Source organism: Mesoplodon densirostris, chromosome 18 (genome assembly GCF_025265405.1).
Source record: "Mesoplodon densirostris isolate mMesDen1 chromosome 18, mMesDen1 primary haplotype, whole genome shotgun sequence".
NCBI classification, from domain to species: domain Eukaryota; kingdom Metazoa; phylum Chordata; class Mammalia; order Artiodactyla; family Ziphiidae; genus Mesoplodon; species Mesoplodon densirostris.
In genome coordinates this window covers 55,006,685-55,018,212 of record NC_082678.1, presented here as the reverse complement: position 1 = coordinate 55,018,212, position 11,528 = coordinate 55,006,685, and the positions used below count along the sequence as shown (strand labels likewise).

Sequence of the window (11,528 nt, the reverse complement as noted above, 5' to 3'; positions counted from 1 at the left end):
ATAGGATCAGGCTGGCTGGGGGGTGACTGTTGACAAAAGAGCCTTGGGGACACATGCTGACTGGCTTTCTTACAGACGAGGGCTATAAACCCTAGCTGAACCCTCTCTGTCCCTGGAAAATCCTGATCACTCCTTCCTGCCCTCACCTCAAGGCTATTCTGAGTTTTTTTTAATTCTTGACCAGTCCTGCACCCCCTCTCTTGACTCCCCTATTGAAATTTTAAACATATAGAAAATTGGATAGAATTTTTAGTACTCACAGTTGAGTACTCAGCATTTAGAGTCTACAATTGTCAACATTTTGCCATATTTCTTTCATCAATTACCTATCCATATATCTAGCCTTCAATACATCTTATTTCTGGTATATTTTAAAGTAAGATGCAGACCATCAGTATACTTCATTCCAAATACTTCAGCATGCATATCATTAAGTAGAATTCAATATTTGCTTGTGGTTTTTTGTGTGCATGTGTATGGGGGAGGGGTGTTAAATTTACATCAGTGAAATGGTGAAATGCACAAATTATAAATGTATTCTTCAAGGAGATTTGACAAATGCTTTGTATGTGTAAACCAAATCCCTATCAAGATATGGAACATTTCTATCACCCAGGAAATCTGTTCATGCCCCTTTCCAGTCAATCACTGCTCTCATCCTGCAGAAGCAATCCATTTTCATTTTTAAAAAAACCTTTCTAAAATTTCACATAAATGGAATCAAATAGTATGTACTCATCATATTTTTGAGTTTCATCCATTTTGTTGCAAATGTCGGTACTTTGTCCCTTTTGTATCACCAAGTAGTTGTTACAATTGGTGTATCCACCTTCCTGTTTATGGACAGTTTATTTGGGGTTGTTTTCAATTAAGGTCTACTGTGAATAAAGCTGCTGTGAATATTCTTGTACACGTCTTTTTGTGGACATATGTTTTCCTATCTTTTGGGTAAATACCTGGAAGTCGAATTGCTGGGTCATCGCGTAGGCATGCATTCAGTATACCTTCCTTACTGTGAAATGTCTGTTCAAGCATTTGCCCTTCTTTTTACTAGGTTGGTTTTTTTTTTTTTTTTTTATTGCATTGTAGTTTTTTATATATACTTGATACAAGTTCTTTAATAGAGTGTTTTGCAACTATTTCCTCCTAGTCTGTGACTTGTTATCCATTTTATTTTTTGGACGAGAAGTAGGATATATTGGTGGGTGTGAGTAAGGAGCGGGCAGTGCCGAAGCCCTTAAGAGCGCAGGGCTCACCATGTGTCCACAGCACCATCATTGGGGATGTATTTGACCCCAAAGCCATCCAGGATGAGCCACTTTTCAGTTGCCAGGGCTTCAAATTCATCTGCGTTAAACTTGCTAAAGCCCTCTTGGAGACATGGATCTTCTGGCAACCAGGGAACTTGAACTGGGCCCCATGTAGAACCTCAGTCACATGCTCCTGGTCCTGCAGCTTGGTGTGACAGACATGATGACTTGGAAAATGTGGACCCTGGTCACCATGTCCTGGGGCTTTCTGAAGGCACCTGAATACCTGTCTGGAGCTGCGACTGGGGACAACATGAGGTCAGATATAAACATCCACCAGAAAGGGTGGTCTTCAATGTCCCTTAAGGCAACCCATGTAAGCAACAGGTTGCACGCACTACTGAGGAGGCTGCTGTTCGCAGCCATTGCACATCATCGTTTTCTTTCTTTTTTTTTTTTGCGGGCCTCTCACTGCTGTGGCCTCTCCCGTTGTGGAGCACAGGCTCCGGACGCACAGGCTCAGCGGCCATGGCCCACGGGCCCAGCCGCTCTGCGGCACGTGGGATCCTCCCGGACCGGGGCACGAACCCGCGTCCCCTGCATCAGCAGGCGGGCTCTCAACCACTGCGCCACCAGGGAAGCCCTCATCGTTTTCTTAATTATGTTTCTGATGAGCAGGGGTTATAAATTTTTATGAAATCTGAATTATCATATTTTCTCTGATACTTATTACCTTTTGCCTCCTTTCTAAGGAAACTTTGCCTATCTCCAGGTGATGAAGACATTCTCCTACGTTTTAGTCTAGAAGCTTTACAGTTTTCACTTTTGAGGTTAGATCTGTGATTCATCACAAATTAAATTTTATGTATTATGTGAGATAGAGGTCAATGTTCATGTTTTTCTTATATTGATGGCCAGTTGTCCCAGCCACACCTCTTGAAAAGACTGCTTTACCCATAGAATTGCTTTAGTTCCCCTCTTGAAAAATCAAATGACCACTTAAATGTGCATCTATTTCTGGGCTCTCTATTCTGTTCCATTGAATGACATGTCTCTCTTTATACCATCATACTGTCCTGATGACTGTGCACCAGTTTTATAGCAAGACTTGAAATTAGGTAGTATAAGTTCTCCAACTTTGTTTTCCTTTGTCAAGATTACCTTGGGTATTCTAGGTCATTTGCATTTCCATGTACATTTTAGAATGAGCCTATTGATTTCTACAAATAAAGTCTGCTGGAAATTGGGATTGGGATTCTGTTGACTCTATATATCAAATTGGAGAGAATTGGCATTTGAAGAATATTGAGTCTTCTCATACAGGAACATTTATTTAAGTCCTCCTTAACTTATCTCAGTATCTTTGGGGGTAATTGTCAATGTATAGGTCTTGCACATCTTTTGTTAAATGTATTCCTAAGTATTTTAATGTTTTGGGGCCTTAGTGTAAATGGAATTTTTAAGGATTTCACTTTCCAATGGTTTGCTGCCAGTATAGAGGAATACGATTGAACAATGAGTGTTGCTCTTTTATCCTGTGACTTTGCTAAATTCATTTCTTAGTTCTAGTTGCTATTTTATAGATTACCAGGGATTTTCTACATAAACAATCATGCCATTTGTGCATCAAGTTTTAGTTCTTTCCTTTCTGTGCCTTTTATTCCTTTATCTTGCTTTATTGCCCTAGTTAAAACCTCCAGTAAAATGTTAAATAGATGTGGTAAGAGTGGCCAGCCTTGCTTTGTTCCTGATCTTAGAAGGAATGTCTATTAAATCATATTAAATATGATGTCAGCTGAAGGTTTTTCATCGAGGTCCTTTATCAGATTGAAGAAATTCCTTCCCTTCTTAATTTGCTCAGATATTTAAAATATGCTGAACAGGTATTGGATTTTATAAAAACAATCATATGGGCTTTCTTCTTTCTTCTGTTAATATAGTAAATTATATTAGTGAGTTTGAGCGTTCAAACGATCTTACATTCTCAGGATAAACCTTGGTCAGGATGCATAATTATTTTTGTATATTGCTGGATTTGACTTGCTAGTAATTTGTTAAGGGTTTGTGATCTATATATGTGATGGATATTGTTTTGTCATTTTCTTTCTCCTTTTGTAATGTCTTTGTCAGGTTTTAGTATCAGGGTTAATCTGGCATCATGAAATAAGTTAGGAATGTTCATACTCCTCTATTTTCTGAGTTTGTGTAGGATTGGCATTATTTCTTTCTTAAATATTTGATGAAATTCATAGTGAAACCATCCAGTGTTGGAGTTTTGTTTGTGGGAAGATTTTTGGCAACAAATTCACTTTGTTTAATAGATATCGGGCTATTTACATTTTTCTATTTTATCTTGTGTCAGTTTTAGTAACTTGTATTTCTCAAGGAATGTGTCCAGGTTGTCTAAGTTGTTTATAAGGTTCTTACTTACCCTTCTAATGTCTGTAGAAAATGTAGTAACAGTCCCTCTTTCATTGGGCCCCTTATACTCTCCCAACTTTTTTTTTTTTAACTAAAGTCCTTGCCTCTGACTTTTCTGGAAAGGTCAGGGATGGACCTCCTAGGCCTGTCAGTTCTCACTCCCTACTTCAAAATGTCTTGTGCTTGGGCTTCCCTGGTGGCGCAGTGGTTGGGAGTCCGCCTGCCGATGCAGGGGACACAGGATCGTGCCCCGATCCGGGAAGATCCCACATGCCACGGAGCGGCTGGGCACGTGAGCCATGGCCTCGGAGCCTGTGCTCTGCAACGGAAGAGGCCACAACAGTGAGAGGCCCGCGTACCGCAAAAAAAAAAAAAAAAAAAAAAAAAAAGTCTTGTGCTTTCTTTCCTCCTTCCCTCCTACCTTAAAGGAAGAATTGTCCCTGATTTTTCCCAGCCAAACTCTCCTCTTATGTGTCTGACTCCAAACCCACGTTGTAAACTCCTATCTCCTTCCCCTTCAGGGTTCCCACATCCCAGCACAACTCTGTTCTTGATCCTTCCCTCTTTCTGTATGATGGCCCATACTGCTGTCCAGCCCACGGTCCCTTGAGGCATCTCCAGCCTCAGCTCTGGATCTGAGAGTCCTTAGTATCAGAGTGACTTATTAGTGTAGAACATGGCATGGCTTTTCACTCGCTGGTATTTCTCTCATGCTTTTCCTTCCTACGGGTATGTTTCCCCCAGTCTTCCTGGAGAACATCTACTCAGTTCATGAGTAACTTCTTCTTTGAAGCCTGGTGAAATCAATCACTTCCTTGTTCTGCAGCTACTTGGACAGATACTGTGGATAAAAGTACCTGTTATGCTTGTTGCATGCATTTGGGATGTCTTTACTTCCCCCACTGACACTACAAGGTCCTTGGGGGGCAGGAACCATATCTGTTCATTTTTTTTTTCCTATTTTTTCTTGCTTTATTTTTCTCCTTTTCATTTTGGCACATTCTTTTTTTTAATCTGCAAAAATACTCAACAAAATACTAGCAATCCAAATCTAACAATACATTAAAAGGATCATACACCATGATCAAGTGGGATTTATCCCAGGGATGCAAGGATTCTTCAATATCCACAAATCAATCAGTGTGATACGCCACACAACAAATTGAAGAATACAAACCATATGAGCATCTCAACAGATGCAGAAAAAGCTTTTGACAAAATTCAGCACCATTTATGATAAAAACTCTCCAGAAAGTGGGCATCGAGGGAACCTACCTCAACATAATAAAGGCCATATATGACAAACCCACAGCAAACATCATTCTCAATGGTGGAAAACTGAAAGCATTTCCTCTAAGATCAGGAACATGTCTATTCATATGTATATTCTTAGTGCCTCATGCACTGTAGGTGCTCTAGATACGTCTGTCAACTGAATAGGGAACATTTGCATTGTATGAAGGTCGGGGGTTTCCACGTGGAACCACTCGCCCGTTTCCCCATCAGTGGCTCTTGTTCTGTCAGTCCCCCTGCCTTCCCTACAAGTGTGGAGCCACTGTGAGTCCTTGCTCTTCTCCTTGAATTACCAACTTTGCTCTGTTGCCTCTTCCTTCAGGCTGCCCCCTTTCCTTTTTCTTCCTTTCGGTCTCTCTTGTCTCCGTTAAATTTTGAAGCAGCATTGCCTACTCATGAACCACTATCTCTAAATCGATCCCTTGGCCCTAACAAGTACGAAGCACTGGGGAGACCACCAGAGCGGAGGACGAGGATGACATGATGATGGTGATGGTGATGGTAGCACATGGCTATTGGGTACTTGCTCTGTGCCAGGTTCTATCCCAAACACTTTAGATGCGACATGGTATTCAATCCTCACAATAACTCTATGAGGTGAGCACTGTTATTAGCCTAATTTTACTGATGAGGAAATTGAGACACAGAGAGATTAAGAAATTTGCCCACGATCACACAGTAAGCGGAAGACCAGGAGCCAGTCGTCTTGGCTGAGTCCAATCCAAACAGCTGGGAGCTCCCATTCCTTTGTAGGTTTCCTAATTACAGAATACTAATAATAACTTATCAGGTATTCAATATGGGCTAGGTACTGTACTAAGCACTTTAGATACATTGCTTTGCTTTAATCCCTTCCAGAAAATCTTGTAAATCTGGTATTATGCCTCACATTTCACAGATGAGGAAATAGAGGTTCAGAGGAAGTTAACTTGTTTAAGGTCACACAGCAAGTAAGATGCAGAGCTGGGACCTGAGCCCAGGTTTGTCTGACTCCAAAGTACACACTTGTAACCACAATATTCTTCTGCCTCTGCTAACACAGGATATCAGAATTGAAAGAGCCACCCTCAGAAGCTACCAGGCCCAGCCCAGTTTGAATGCTTCCAGGGCTGGGGAGCTCACTCCCTCCTGGGGCAGCCCATCTGTGGTTGGACAGTGCTGATTGCCAGAGAACTGTTTTTTTCTAAGGAGCCCAAGAAGTCGGCTTCCCTCAGTTCCCCCAGCCAGTGACCTCTAGAACTGCCCCCCCTCACCCCCTCAGGACAGATCCTGCGTTCCTCCAGCTTTGCCTGCGGAAAGATTGAGTCAAATCCTCTGGCCAGAGAGGGGCTGACCTGCCCAAGGTTGTGCAGTGGGGCTGGGGAGCCGGGGAAGTCACAGGCATCCCTGGGATGTACAAATGTTCTGGGTCTTTTATCTTAAGTGGTTTCTGATCTGTCTGGCTGAGTGATTGCCTGGAGCCACCCCGTTTAACATTCATGTAGATTCTGGGCTGGGCTGTTACAGGAGTAAATCACCCGTGCCTGCCTTCACCCCCCACCCGATCCCCAGCCCCCCAAGACAAGTGGCTCCCTGGTCTCCACGGCAACAGGCCCATCTGTTTTATACGGCTTCCCAGGCCAGGAGAAGTTCATTCTGTCCCAACTCTGCTAAGTTCTGGGCAGTGTGGGAAGAAGCAGGAAAAGGAGGGGGACGAGGTGGGGGGAGCGTGAGCCTGTGCAGTCCTTCTGATCCCGTTTAGAACAAGGCAGCCTGTCAGAGCTGGAAGAGCCCTCAGTGGCCCACCGGCCCAACACTCTCATGTGATATGTGAGAAACTGGCTTCAGAGAGGAAAATTGGTAGTCCACAGTGTATCAGTGACAGAGATGGGTCTAGTAGGCAACCAATAAACATTTCTTCAATGAATGAATCATAGACTCCTAAAGAGTTAGAGGCAGCCAACAGATTATGCCCAAATTCCCATCTAGTGCATGAAAATGTCTGGAAATCATACTCTACAACAGATGGTCATCCAAACTCTACTTGCGTGCTTGAACTGTGCTAAATCACTATCTGAGCTGCTTCCATTGCCGGGCACTTTGAATGTAGAAAACTCTTTTATACACTGAATGTAAGCCTGATCCCCTGTAAATTTACCCATTGGTTCAGATTCTGTCCTTTGGAGCCACAGAGATTCCAGTCCTTTACATGTATTGTCTTGTGTGACTAGCTCTGGGGTAGGTCTGAGAAACCATGATTCCCCAACTGACAGGGGTCTGGAGGGGTGAAGTAATTGACAAGAGCCAGGTTAAGAGCCCAGGTGTCCCGGTCCTTGGGTTGGGTGGGGGGCAGTTTTTTCTTATGTCCTCTGGGTGCTTTCCATTCTCCTCCCATTTGGGAGACAGGGGCTGGCCCAGCCCTTTTCTTGTCTGTACCATCTGGGGAGTTAGTTCCTGAGATGCCTCTTTTGCCTGGCCTGCCCCTCCCTGCCCAGACCTATTGTCTCTGTAAGGAAAGAAAGCAGTTCCTCTGCTCAACTTCAGGCCCAAGCTTTGTGGGTGGATGAAGACGGTGCCAGGCCCTGTCTCCCCAACCCAGCCATTGCCCCCCAGCTCCTCCATCACTCCTAGAATAGCCCTCATGATCCTAAATGGTGTGAAGGCTGGAGAAGTGAGGAAGGGTCAAAGTGTCTCTCATCTCCCTGCTGGTAGAGACTCTGCTCTTTAATTTTTGGAGGGCTACTAAGCCCCTCAAACATTTCCCTTTCCCTTCCTCAGTGTCCCTTAGTGCCTTGTATTTCCTGCAAGAAGCTCCAGGTGGGGGAGGGTCTTTGGGGTGGGCTTTTGGCACAGTGTCAAAAGGGTGGTGGCCTTGGCACAGAGGGCCAGAAGAATAGGAGTAGTTGGGGCAGGATGCAGAGTTAGTTAGGGCTGGGAAGGAGGCACTAGAAGGTGACCATTTTAATTCTTTCTTCCCACCTGTCTTAAATTCCACCCCTCACTTCTTACAATTACTCTGAGAAGCCCAGAACAGTAACAGACCATCCTTCCTAGGCCTCAAAATAAACAGACTGCCATTGGATGGATGGACACTTGGATTCCCTCTGCTTTAACTGGGAGCTTACTTTCTACTACAGGGGCTGTGGTTTAGCCAATCAGTGCAGGCATGCAAATGAGAGAATCCTGAGTAGCCTTTTCCCTGGCCATTCATCAGCTGAGCTAGAACCTTGGCTCTCTGATTGGTCCATCAGAAGACTGGGCTTGGGTGGTCAAGCTCAGTTAATTTCTTTAATTGTCCAGTGGGCAGGGGAGAGAACAAAAGCGTAGATCATTAGAAGAACACACACACACGCTTTCAGTTCACTGGAATGCATTGCATCAAAATTTTGCAACATGTTTGACTTCAAAGAATATTAATAATTAGAGACTTCTGGACTTCTCTGGTGGCGCAGTGGTGAAGAATCTGCCTGCCAATGTAGGGGACACGGGTTCAAGCCCTGGTTCGGGAAGATCCCACATGCTGTGGAGCAACTAATCCCGTGCGCCACAACTACTGAGCCTGCACTCTAGAGCCCGCGAGCCACAACTACGGAGCCCACGGTGCCACAACTACTGAAGCCCGCGCGCAACAAGCCCGTGCTCCGCAACAAGAGAAGCCAGCGCAACGAGAAGCCTGCGCACCGCAACGAAGAGTACCCCCACTCGCCGCAACGAGAGAAGGCCTGCGCGCAGCAACAAAGACCCAACACAGCCAAAAATAAATAAATAATATAAATAAATTTAACAACAACAAAAAAAATAGTGACTTTTGCTAGTTGGAGGATGTGAGTGTTTGGAGAGGGTTGAGAAAGGCAGACCGGGATGAACATGGGATGGATAGGGTAGCTACCTCCTTCCCTCTCTCCCCCTACCAGTTACACTTCACATTATATTTTGTCTCGTTTTTGATGGTGTCATACCCCTTTCCTTTGCCCCCTCCTCAGACATGTTCACCCCGAGCTCTTCAACATTTAGCACCAAGGCCTCTGGGCGTGCCTGGAGCAGGGTTCTGTGTGCACAGACCAACATGAAGATGGATTGTTCCCTGCAATAAATATCGACTGATTCATAAATCTGGTTGCCAGATTCGATCAAAGTCGCTGTCTGTATAATCCAAGAGTGGGAAGATGCCAGCTAATTCTGTGCTGGGCTGGCTGATTCCCAGTGGAAGATGTTGCATAAACGTCGGTGTGTCTCAGCTCTGTGCAACTTGGGGGCTGTGTGAGGGGTTGGGGAGAACAGATCCTTCCAGCTGAGGAGCCAAGTGGCAAAGACTAGAGTGAACCAAGGGTCAGAAGGTTCCTCAGGGCAGGACTGTGGCCCCTTCTCCCCAACTGTCTCCACGCCCCCTCCCCCCCAGCTTGAACCTGTCTCTACAGCAACCATAGTCGGGCTGAACATCTGGACGAAAAGCAGAATCAGCCAGCCCGTCACCCAGATGTTTCTAAATACCTAGAGCTTTGTACAGAGAAAAAACACCCTGACAATGAGGATTTTTCACTTTTCATCCAGATGTTGGATGTCAGGTAAATACAGCCTTGGGGGCTCTTCATTGCTCTTTCCTAGAACTTCCTTACTGACTCAGGTACCACAGCCCCTATGGGGAATTTACTAGAAGGGAAAAGGCAGTTGTTTTGCTGGCACATACCCTTTGGGTGCCGTTGGTCTGTGGCTGCCTGTTGACTCTGAATATGTTTTTCTAAAAACTTCTCTCTCATCTCTCTCTCTCTCTCTCTCTCTCTCTCACACACACACACACACACACACACACACACACACACACACACCCCTTAGTGTTGGTCTAGACCCTCCTGGTTGAATAGAAGCAGATGCTGCAGTGGAGAGAAACGAGGCTGTAATTACATGATAATTGGGACCACACGGTGGAAATTTCCTCCCTGCCCTGGCTGGCCTCCCACTGCCCTCACTTGCACACTCGTTCACAGTTGGGTAGTCTTACAGGTGCCTGGATGTGACCAGCGGTTGGTGTTTGCCACTTCCAAACATCCACCCAGACTGTGGCCCAGGTGATGCCCATTTCTGCCTTTGGAAAGTTTAAGACCTCATTCAAGGACGATGCATGTACACGCAAGGCACTGTTGGAAACTCCAGGAAGAGAGCAAAACAGACAAAATCCTTGCCCTCACAGAGTGTATGTGGGACAGACAAACACATACAGGCATCCATTAGGACAAAATATTTTATACTAGACGGCCAGAGGTATTAAATAGAGAAGGTGAGAACGGGAGGGTAGGCAACGGTGAGCTGACTTGCGATTCTAGGGAAGAGATGAGTCAACCGTGTGAGGTCTGGAGGAGGTGCAGGCAGAGGGACCTGCAGTTGCAAAGGCTCCGGGGCAGGACTGTGCCTGGGGTATTTCAGGAATAGTGAGGCGGCAGAGGTGGCTGGGGAAGAGCAAGGACCGAGGACAGAAGAGGGCATGAGGTCACTGAGGTCACAGGTCATACAGGGCCCTGACGGTCATCTCAAGACCGTGGGCTTTTACTTGGGTGAGCACCAGTCCCACGGAGAGTCCTCCTAAGACCCAAGCACTAAGGAGAGAGCAGCTTCATTTTTCTACTGCCGGAGGCTTCTCCTTCTCCCCCTCCTCCACCAGTGCAGGACTTCCTGGAATGGGGGCGGGTCCTTCCACGGCCCTGGCACAACTCGCTTCCATCTAAGTCTCCTTTGATGCCACCCACCCCCATGGTCCAGGGCCACACCCCTGTTCAGGTACAGGTGTACAGGTATCTTAGCCTTGGAATGGCCTTGGAATGGCTGGCCTGTCCACACAGGCAGGATCAGCCTCCAGGGGAAGAAAAGAAAGGCCTGATCCCAGGTGAGTGTCTGATCCGCTGATGCTGCCGGCTGGGGTCCACCCTGGTTGGCAACAAGGTCAGCCATCTGCTGATTTGCATGGCCCCAGGCACTCATGACAGACAGCATTTTTTTTTTTTTTTAATTAGTGGATGGAATGGCCCTCAGTCCTACTCTGGTCCTCTGCCCCTGGCTCCTTCCCAGCCTGTGGAACTTCAAAAAATCTAATCTGAGGGGCGTAATGGGAAGAGTGTGGGCTCTGGAGCCAGACAGCTTCTGATCCCAGATCTACCTTCTATCTGCTGTGTGACCTTGAACAAGTTGCTGGGTTCCTCTGAGCCTCAGTTTCCTCATCTGTAGAGTGGGTATAGTGGAATGGTGGCGGCCTCGCGGGATTGTTGCGAAGGCTGGATGTGACCGTGTGGGTGCAAAGGGCCTGGCACCTAGCAAGCCCGCAGTGAACCTCGAGCTCTATGATGACAGCAGCCAGAACAAAGGGTAGATCCTGGGATCCCGGCCTCACCTGGAGTGTCAGGGAAGCAGAGGCACCAGGGCCACTATTTCTTAGTGCCCGAGGCCCTGCTTGGGGGCCAGGGGGCTCTGGAGGCAGCTGTGTTCTAGCACTGCCCACCAGGCCCAGCCGCCAGCTCTGTGGTCACACAGCGATTGTCCTCATAATTGTTCTGGTCTGTGCTGGAGCTGGTTTGTCTTCTGCCTTCTCTCAGGTGA

The 11,528-nt window shown here is 46.2% G+C and overlaps 1 pseudogene; it reads right to left on the bottom strand.

Moving 5' to 3' along the window:
• Positions 1 to 1,594: 1,594 nt before the first annotated feature.
• Positions 1,595 to 1,713, bottom strand: LOC132479438 (small nucleolar RNA SNORA70; annotated as a pseudogene).
• Between the last annotated feature and the right edge of the window lie 9,815 nt (positions 1,714 to 11,528).